The sequence below is a fragment of the Phacochoerus africanus genome, chromosome 1 (genome assembly GCF_016906955.1).
Source record: "Phacochoerus africanus isolate WHEZ1 chromosome 1, ROS_Pafr_v1, whole genome shotgun sequence".
NCBI lineage: Eukaryota > Metazoa > Chordata > Mammalia > Artiodactyla > Suidae > Phacochoerus > Phacochoerus africanus.
Window position 1 is genome coordinate 111182613 of NC_062544.1, and position 11026 is coordinate 111193638.

General features: G+C 44.0%; 1 protein-coding gene across 23 annotated transcripts in view; it reads right to left on the minus strand.

Moving 5' to 3' along the window:
• MAP4 (microtubule associated protein 4) overlaps positions 1 to 10634 on the minus strand; it is a 172475-nt gene extending 161841 nt beyond the window's left edge. For 5 of the 23 annotated variants that reach the window (XM_047773033.1, XM_047773058.1, XM_047773051.1 and 2 more), the window contains exon 1: positions 10504 to 10633. The gene's annotated coding sequence lies outside the window, so the exon portion shown is untranslated. Of the gene's footprint in view, positions 1 to 10503 lie in introns of all 23 variants that reach the window. The other 18 variants (XM_047772991.1, XM_047773001.1, XM_047772965.1 and 15 more) reach the window with 6 other exon arrangements.
• Between the last annotated feature and the right edge of the window lie 392 nt (positions 10635 to 11026).

An 11026-nucleotide genomic window follows, 5' to 3' on the forward strand; every position in this document is an offset into this window, starting at 1 on the left:
AGCCATAAGAAGGAATGAAATACTGATTTCATGGCACAACATGGATGAACCCTGAAAACATTACACTAAAGAAAAAAAAAAAGCCAGATAGATACAAAAGGCCATGTGGTGTATGAGTTCATATATACGATATATCCATAAGTGCATAGAGAGTAGACTGGTGGCTGCCAGAGGATAGGGGAGTCCAAGGGAATGAAAAGTGACTGCTAATAGGTTTTGGATTTCTTTTGGGGATGATGAAATGTTCCGGAATTAGACAGTGGTGATGGCTGCACAACACTGTGAATATACCAAAACCCACAATGACTTCTACACACTTTAAAATGGTGAATTATGTCTTAAACTTTTTAAACATACAGAATTACATATGCCCAAAGATATATATATATGTGAAAATACCAAAGATGAGTACTTAACCCAAACTAGGGTAAAAAGCAGTCAGCAAGGCCACTTCTAAAGGTGATCCTTGAGCTGATACTAAAGAAAATAAATCTGTTAATCTGTCTTATTCTCCACCCTCTCCCCACTTCCAGTCCTAAACTCAGAAATCTGTCATCCAGGAGTTCCCGTCGTGGCTCAGTGGTTAACAAATCCAACCAGGAACCAGGTTTCCGGTTCGATCCCTGGCCTTGCTCAGTGGGTTAACGATCCGGCATTGCCATGAGCTGTGGTGTAGGTTGCAGACTTGGCTCGGATCCCGAGTTGCTGTGGCTCTGGCGTAGGCCAGTGGCTATAGCTCCGATTCGACCCCTAGTCTGGGAACCTCCATACGCCGTGGGAAGAGGCAAGAGGCCCAAGAAAATAGCAAAAATACAAAAAAAAAAAAAAGAAATCTGTCATCCAAAGGAACCTGTCACCCAAAAGAACATTTATTCTCCAAAACAAATTATTTCAATAAAAAATATGTTCTATTTATAAGAAAATGATTGAGAACTTTCTTGAATCCTCCCATGTATTCCTAAAAGAGAAAGTATAGTTTATAACCCAAATGAATATCTGATTGAGAATTTCAGGCAGTTTCACAAAAAAAAAAAAAAAAAAAAAAGAGCTCACTAAAAGGAAACAATCTTCTTCTTAAGGATCACCATCCTCTACTCCCATTTATCATCTATCCCTAATCTCCCCTTAATTTTTCTATTTTTCCTTCCTTCCTTCCTAGAACACGCCATAAGCTTCTCTAAAACTTTTTCCAGGAGTTCCCGTTCTGGCTCAGTGCTTAACGAACCCGACTAACATCCATGAGGACTCGGGTTCAATCCCTGCCCTCGCACAGTGGGTTAAGGATCCGGCATTGCCGTGAGCTGTGGTGTAGGTCACAGATGCAGCTCAGATCCCACAATGCCGTGGCTGTGGTATAGGCTGGCGGCTACAGCTCCAATTAGACCCCTAGCCTGGGAACCTCCATATGCCTCAAGTGCGGCCCTACAAAAGACAAAAAAAAAAAAAAAAGATCTCTTTCGGAAATACTTAACTAAATTAATAATGTCAGAAATAAGGAGAAAATAAATAAAGCATGAAATTTTGTCTCTAATTACATACTACCAGGATCTGATCTTGGCACTCTCTAGGTGAATTTTTTTTAATCTATTCAAGTAAAAATACGAAAAGAACATATCAAAATTATAGACATAGGAAGGATTAACAAAAGCAAAAGGTAACAGAATCAGGATTCAAAAGGTCCTCCCTTGGGAGTTTCCCTTGTGGCACAGCAGGTTGCATGTTCAGTCCCTGGCTGGGAAACTTCCAATATGCTGCAGGCGCAGCCAAGAAAATCTTTTTAAAAATTACCAAAAAATGTTACTTTAAAAAAATTTTTTTAACTTGTAACTACTTTTATTTATTTATTTACTTTTGTCTTTTTAGGGCCACACCGTGGCATATGGAGGTTCCCAGGCTAGGGGTTGAAGTGGAGCTATGGCTGCCAGCCTACGCCAGAGCCACAGCAACGTGGAATCCGAGCCACACCATAGCTCACGACAATGCCGGATCCTTAACCCACTGAGCAAGGCCAGGGACTGAACCGCAACCTCATGGTTCCTAGTCAGATTCGTTTCTGCTGCACCACGATGGGAACAATGAATAGAAATCAGAAGATACAGAAAGAATACAGGAGTGTTAAAAAAAATAGTCCAACACAAAGATTCAGAAAACCAACCAACCAAGGACAAAGACTTGGATTAATAGTTCTAGAGAAAAAAAGACCTAAAGTAAGCTTACTATCAGACAACTATAAATGGAACACTGAAAAGTGGACACTGAAAGAAAAAAGAACCTAATTTATTCTAAAGCAGCATTGAAGAAAACTAAGCTCCCCAAGGGCAGGATCATTTTTAACTCCTTAATCACTTTACTTCCAGGGCCTAATACAGTAATATCTGGATCAGAACACATGTGACAAACTGACAAACTGAAGTATGTCCACAGGATGATGCCCAACATGGTAAAAAGTTTAGAAAGCATACTTCATAAGAAGTGGCTTAGAAGGAAAAAAACTGTTTAGTCTGGAAAAGAAAAAACATAAGTGGGACAAAATAACTGTCACTGAATAGCTGTAAAGCAGAGACTGGACCTGGAGGAATTAACTGTAGACAGCAAAATCAGAACCAGTGAATAAAACCTGCAGGGAGACAGGTTTCAGATCATTATCAGGGGAGTTTTTCTAAAATGACAAATTTGCAAACCTGGAATTGATAGCCACCAGCTGTGAAATCCCTATCTGGAGAGGACTGCCTCCAATATCACTTACATTGTGCGTGAAAAACTACACTAGATTATCTCTGAGATCTCTTTCATGTCTACAATTCTCTAAGTAGAAAGAAGCCCAATAAAATAATTATTCTTGCCCTCAACATTGCCAAAGTTTAAAATACACACACACACCCCCACCCACCCACCCACCCAGAAACTTCTTGTATTAAAAGGAACAATCCCTCTAAGGGACAAAGGTTGACTTGTTAGTCAAGATACTTGATAGGAAGAGACTGCTTTGCTTGAGATTAAGCATATCACTGGGAGTGAGACCAGGTTAACAATTCCAGCTACAGTCACTCATTTCCTGTTTGGGCAGGGGCAAATGACTTCACCACTGTATTGGAACTGAAAAAATAGTAATTTAAAATACCAATATTACAAGAATATAATTTAAATTGCTTAACTGAAAAATGCTTTGGAACTTACCTTATGTGACAATTAAAACTGCATTTTTCTACTTTACACATATACTACGATTGAAAATAAGTAAATCTATTATAAATAACAAGAGCCAAGTTTCTCACTGTCAGAGAAAAAAAAAACTGCAAATAACTTTGTGGTGCTAGATTAGGGTCAGAGAGACCCGTATGATCCCCATTTATATTTACATACAGATAGATACAGAAGTAAACATAGATATGTATGCATACTTGGGTCAGTGAATATACATAGCTCTGTTCCCTAAGAGTGCCAAGAATCAGTGATATCCCAGTAGCAAGGAGTACATTCAGTTAATTTAGAAACCAGATCTAAGTATTTTTCTCCAATAAAGAAACCAAGGCTCCTTGAAGAAACAGTCGATTCTAGGGATAGAGCAGAGAAAATGAGATGAAACTGGAGCATCTTGCAGCACCAGAAAGTAAAAATGTGCTCCAAAAAAGGGCGGCAGGGGGAGAACATGGCAAAAACAACATAAGTGCCAAACGGCCAAAGCTGGAAGAACTTGTGCAACAAAATACAGTATTGGCTTACAACTCAATGGGGGAGATATTCATAAATCCATACTGGGAGATAAATAAATAAATAAAGGGAAAGGTACAAATTTTTCTTACAGAAGAATTCTAAATAATCAATGTAGAAGGAATGAGGGAAATATAAAATCACCATTAGCATAACACAGTAATAATTGCTGGTGCAGGCAAGCTTCACCAATGAATGCTAAAATTACTGGATGAAATTTTAAGAAAAAATCAAATCTTGGAGTTCCCATCGTGGCTCAGTGGTTAATCAATCCGACTAGGAACGATGAGGGTTCGATCCCTGACCTTGCTCAGTGGGTTAAGGGTCCGGCGTTGCCATGAGCTGTGGTGTAGGCCACAGATGTGGCTCGGATATGGCATTGCTGTCATTGCTGTGGCTCTGGCGTAGGCCAGCGACAACAGCTCCGATTGGACCCCTAGCCTGGGAACCTCCATATGTCCAGAAAAGGCAAAAAGACCAAAAAGTAAAAAATAAAAAATCTTTGCGTAGCCTCACAAAAATATTTACTAATTACTGTGGATGGTTTAAATACATGCTCACAAATTCTTTGATACTTGTCCCTTCAGGAGGTGGAGCTTAAATTCCCTTGCCCTGAATGTGGGTTTGACTGAATGACTCATTTCTAGCTTCTAACAAATGAAGTAAGGAAACAGAAAAAGAGTCACTTTATTGAAACTAAGCAGACACTACCTTCAATCAAGTTACCAAAATTAACATGCTGAGAGCAGTATCCTCTGATATGAGGTGATGAGAAGGGCATACTATCTCATTGGTATTCTTCCCTAAAATACCTAACCTCAGGCTAATCAAGAGAAAACATCAGAAAACCCAAATTCAGGAACATTCTACAAATGACCACTACTCTTCAAAACTGTCAAGCATCAAAGGCAAGGAGAAACCAAGAAACTGTCACTGACTAGAAGAAACTAAGGAAACATGACTTTTAAGTGCAATGTGGTATCCTGGATTGAGTCTTGTCACACAAAAAGGGTATCAAGTGTGGAAAAACTGGGAAAATCAGAGGCAGGTCTGTGAGTTAGTTGATAACATTAAACATGTTAATTTATTAATTTTGATAAGTTTATCATGGTTATATAAGATAAATGTGTAATAAGCATATATGTATAGTAACATTAAGGGAACCTGGATGAAGGGATACAGAAACTGTGTACTATCTTTACAACTCTTCTGTAATCTAAAATTATTTCAAAATAAAAGGTTTTATTTAATTGTATTTCCCTTGTAAATTCAGGAATAGGTTATTATAAACCTTTTGGTGAGAAAAGGTTATAAATAAATTTCAAAAGATAGTTAAATAAATGCAAACTAATAAAATATAAATGGTGAGATTAACTTTTTAATCTGTAAAGAATCACAGAACTCAGCTGACCTTCAAGCTTAAAATTTTAATGACATACAAAATAGTTCCCCTAAGATCTGCAGTGAGAAATTAGCCTAGAATGCCCTAAGAAGGTATTGAGTACAAACCGCTCATATCAGTTTGCTTTACCTCCCTTCTTGACCCTAAATGTCCTCGACATACTCACTCCTACCAATAAGGCCACACTAACTCGGTCCTAAAAATGCCATCAACAAGGACAAAGTGAAATCGGTGACATTTACTCGGTTTCCTTTTCAAATTGACCAAATCAAATGAACTACCAAGATGACTTCAAAATGTTCCTCTCAGATATTCTTGCTTTTTAAGGAAAGATAAAACCTACATATCAACTACCCATGCTTAATATTTAAAAAGGAGGAGGAGGGCATAGTGATGCCAAAAAACTTGAAGTATCAACAGCAAAAGTTGACAGAGCCAAAGGATGGGTCACCAAATTCGGAAACAAGATCAGGAAAAGGAATAAAACACTGAGATCAATAGGAACTATAGAAACTACCCCCTCTAAAACTAAGCCGCCTATCTTTTTTTTTTTTTTTTTTTTTTTTGGTTTTTAGGGCTGCACCCACAGCATATGGAGGTTCCCAGGCTAGGGGTCAAATCGGAGTTACAGCTGCCGGCCTACACTACAGCCACAGCAACGCCAGGCCCAAGCCACGCCTGCGAACTACACCACAGCTCATGGCAACACTGGATCCTTAACCCACTGAATGAGGCCAGGGATTGAACCTGCATCCTCATCAAAGCTAGTCAGATTCGTTGACCATTGAGCCATGACAGAACTCCTTATCCTTTTTTTTTTTTTTGGTGACCGAACCAGCAGCAGGCAGAAGTTCCCAGGCCAGAGATCAAACCCGCACCACAGCAGCAACAATGCCAGATCCTTAACCCACTGAGCCAACAGGAAACTCCTAAGCAACCTATCTTGATGTAGGTGGAAGGGTCAAACTACACAAGCCCCTTCACACAAGGGAACACTCACTCCCACCCCCAACCTACAACCAAAATAAAAACTGCAAACAAGTATTTTTCCCTGTTCTCAGCCATTTCAAAAAAGCTTGAAGAACTTGTCCTCTTCTCCCCGAAAATGAACTAGTTAATAAAAGTTTACATATTCTAAAAAAATTTTTTTAAATAAAGCTAAGCCACCTAGGCATAAGAAAATCCAGATGTCTAATGTCCATTGACTGAGGAGTGGATAAAGAAGATATAGTACCTATATATACACAATGGAACATTACTCAGTCATTAAAAGAATGAAACAATGCCATTTGCAACATGGATGGGCCTAGAGAGCATACTAAGTCAAGTCAGACAAAGAAAGACAAACATCGTATGGTATCATTTATATGTGGAATCTAAGAAAATGATACAGGAGTAGTTTCCTGGTGGCATAGCAGGAGATTAAGGATCTGGTGTTGTCACTGCTTGGTGTAGGTTCCATCCCTAGCCTGGGAACTTCCACATGCCACAGGAAGGGCCAAAGTAAAATAAAATAAAACACAATTTTTTCCCTGCCTTTTTTTTTTCTTTAGGGCTGCACCCAAGAGATATGGAAGTTGCCACGCTAGGGGTCAAATCAGAGCTATAGATGCTGGCCTACACCACAGCCACAGTGACACGGGATCTAAGCCCCATCTGCTACTTACACCACAGCTCACAGCAACACAGGATTCTCCACCCACATGAACAAGGCCAGAGATTGAACCCACATCCTCTTGGATACACTAGTCGGAATTGTTTCTGCTGCGCCACAATGGGAACTCCAAAACACAATTTTTAAATGACACAAATGAACTTATTTACAAAACGGAAACATACAGACTTTGGAAACAAATTTATGGTTATCAAAGGAGAAAGGTCGGGGAGGGATGGATTGGGAGTTTGGGACTGGTTTATGCACTTTTATATATGGAATGGTTGGTCAACGGGAACCTGCTGTATAGCACAGGGAACCCTACATCAATATCCTGTGACAACCTATAGGGCTAAGAATCTGAAAAAGAATGGATACGTGTATATGTATAACTGAATCACTTTGTTGTACAGCAGAAATTAACACAACATTGTAAACCAACTATATGTCAACGGAAAACGACTTTTTTTTTCTTTTTGCCTTTTCTAGGGCCGCTTCCTGTGGCATATGGAGGTTCCCAGGCTAGGGGTCTAATTGGAGCTGTAGCCACGGGCCTATGCCAGAGCCACAGCAACGTGGGATCCAAGCCGCATCTGTGACCTACACCACAGCTGAGCTTAACCCACTGAGCAAGGGCAGGGATCGAACCCGCAACCTCATGGTTCCTAGTTGGATTCGTTAACCACTGCGCCACAACAGGAACTCCGGAAAATGACTTTTAAATATGTAATATAAACTTATTTGTAAATATGGAAATTTTTTTTGCTTTTTAGGGCTGCACCTGCAGCATATGGAGGTTCCCAGGCCAGGGGTCAAACTGGAGCTGCAGCTGCCGGCCTATACCACAGCAATGCCAGATTTGAGCCGCATCTGTGACCTACACTGCAGCTCACAGCAACACTGGATCAGGATCAAACCCAAACCCTCAAGGAAACTAGTCAGGTTCGAAACCGCTGAGCCACAACAGGAACTCCATATTTGGGAATTTTAACTCAAGTAAATATGTGCTGGGATGACAAATACATGAAAAGACAACTTAAAAACAACTAAGACAATGGAAAAACACTCTGAGAATCTCCCCAGCATTGTCAAACATTATGATGTGAGTTCATACAATGGAGAAAAAAGGGAGACTCACCAGGCTTCTGAAACTTGATTAAAACATCCTCTAAGAACATCCAGCTGCCCTAGTTCTAATTCTTTTTCTTTTTTTTTTTTAGGGCTGCATCTGTGGCACATGGAGGTTCCCAGGCTAGGGGTCGAATCGGAGCTACAGCTGCCGGCCTACACCAACAGTCACAGCAACATAGGATCTGAACCATGTCTGCGACCTACACCACAGCTCACGGCAATGCTGTATCCCTAACCCACTGAGCGGAGTCCAGGGATCAAACCTGCAACCTCATGGTTCCTAGTAGGATTTGTTTCTGCTGTGCCACGACAGGAACTCTCCCTAGTTCTAATTTCTTTTTTGTTGTCTTTTTTTTTTTTTGGTCCTTTTGCCTTTTCTTGGGCCGCTCTTGCTGCATATGGAGGTTCCCAGGCTAGGGGTCAAATCAGAGCTGCAGCCATCAGCCTACGCCAGAGCCACAGCAACTCGGGATCCGAGCCGAGTCTGCAACCTACACCACAGCTCACGGCTACACCGGATCTTTAACACACTGAGCAAGGCCAGGGATCGAACCCGCAACCTCATGGTTCCTAGTCAGATTCGTTAACCACTGGGCCACAACAGGAACTCCTCCCTAGTTCTAATTCTATCATCAACTTCCTTATTACTGATTTGGCTGCCCAGAAACAAAGGAGGCACAATTAATTAATTATGGCTAATTAATTCCAATTATGTATGTGGTGTAGTACTTTGGACATAAATTGATACCTGATATCGGTCTCCAGTGAGTTTACTTTGCATGAATAAATTCTCAAGTGCTTGAATCACCCCTGTGTGAACCAAAAATGTTCAGTTTCTGAACTACTGTGTGGGGGGAGTCAGAGGGACCTTGGTGTGGATGCTATTTAACTGTGTGACCTTTTATTCCCTTCAGTCTTGATTTCCTCATCGGTAAATAAATACCTTCAACTACTGCCTGGAAGATGGTAAACATTCAAAAAGTGATAGCTTTATTATATTTAAGCCAAACTTAGAAATGTGTAATTGGAAGAAAGTATATAATTGAGGTAAAAGTATGTCATTTAAAAAACAGCAGTAAGGACCATCAAAACCATATCAATTTAAAAGACACCCCCTGAAGAGAGAGGTCCATTGCAAGAGAGTTAAGAAGGGCAAAATGTTGCAACTAAAGTACCTCCTGCACCATACAGAGGAGTCTCTTGCTTAGCAACTCTAGTGTTGTCTACCAAACACCCAGCCTGTAATACTTAGAGCATGACAACTGTTCACTCTAAATCCATGTGCTCAGCTTGGATTCAGGACTGATTTATAAAAATAGCTGCTGTTGCCGCTCTTTGAATCTCTTTGAGCTGATGACTGGGCAGTGTTACCCTATAGGCCTAGAGCAGCTGTATTCCCTCACCACACCCATTTCTCTGTCTGCCCCGCCGAGCTGACGGCACCAACCCCATTCCCCACCCCCCCATCTCTGCAGCATACCCTGGGCTGAGTGAGCAAATTACAAGCACAAATATCCCCTGATGCAATGCCACAACCATCCCTGGGAAAGAGCAGAGGGAGCTGCCAAAAGCGCAGCAGCAGGAAAATGGGCGGGACACACACACACACACACACACACACACACACACAGCAAGAACACTGCAAAGCTAAGGAGCCAGGGAGAGGGAATCGAGAAGCCCTGGGGAGCAATACTGTAACTGGACCGAGGAGTATGTAAAGGAGAAAAGGGGATTTCCAAGAGAAAGCTGGGTAACACTAACCTTCCCGAGAAGCATGTTTCACCCTGAGTCTGGGTCCTAAAACACAAACCTAAGTGTAACCACTCTCTCCTGCCCAAAGCACCAAATGCATTTAGTTTATCCGTTCCTGGATAGAAGCAAAACCCTCACATTCCCCGCCTCCACAGGCCAATTTCATCAAAGAGCTCAAGCAACACACCGGCGAAGAACCTAGTCCATGTACTAGATCAATCTCAGTTCCGGATAACCTTTCTAACCGCCCCTTCAGGTCCCTGTCCTATCCTCACATCTCCACCCTTACTGCGACTCCTGCGCACTCCCGCAGCCAGACACATGCTTAGTCTCCAAACAGTGCCTGGGCCGCGCGCACAAGGAGAATCCTGCCTGAGGCCCGGTTCTCTCGATCACCTCTCCGCCCTTCCGATACCTCTGACCGGGCACCCTCTCTAAGACTTGCCTCTGCCCCACCTCAACTGACCCCTAAAAGCCTCACAAGATGACCTTTGAGTTCCCCTACGTTCCCGAGCCCCACCCAGGGCCCCAGGCTGCAACCGATCCACGCTATCCGGGCTCTGCCCCGTCTCGCGCTAGAGGCATGCTGCTCAGCACCCACTGCTCCATACCCCTGGAGCCGAAGCTCTCAGCTCGCCCCACCCCACCAGCCCCCGGATCTCGCCTTGAACTCGGAAAATCATGCCCGCAGGCCCCCCGCCCGCCCCCACGTCCCGCAGGCCGGCGGCCACCGCCCTTGCCCGCCTCCGGCGAGCCTTGGGGTCCCCGGCAGCCGCGAGGTGAGACTCGGGCAGCAATAGAGACAGTGGGGAGGCCACCTCTCGGATACGGCCCCGCCTGCCTCTGCACCTACCCGCCGCCGCAGCCGCACCGGAGCCGGAGCCGGAGGGAGCCGGGAGAGGGCCGGGAGGAGCCGGGAAGAGCTGGAAGCCAGCAAGCAAGACCGAGGGGCGGGACGCAGGGAGGCGGCCGCTTCCTCGTCGCCCTCTTGAGGGCGGGCGCGAGGGAGGGGCGCCGCCACCGCCTATCCCGCGGGCGCTGTGGTTCAGGCCAATAAGCGGGGCTAGGAGGCGGGCGGAGGGCTGAGGCGGACCAATGGGCGCAGGCCCCACCTCCTCGACCCTGCTGGGGTAGCCTCCGAGCGGAGGACCGTTGGGGGCGAGGTACGCATGGGGGCTTTGGACGCCCGCTTCCTGTCGGCTCGCCAGCCCGCGGACGCCAGAGCAGGCGGAAGAGACACCGACCTCTCCCGCTGCTCTGGGGTGGTCGTCGCTTCCTTTCAGAACTCGGGTGCCTGGAGCGGGGAAGATGCGATTTGCCGCGCACACGCGGCAGGGCCGGGTCTCCCCGCCGGCGGGGCCTGTGGGCTCTATGAC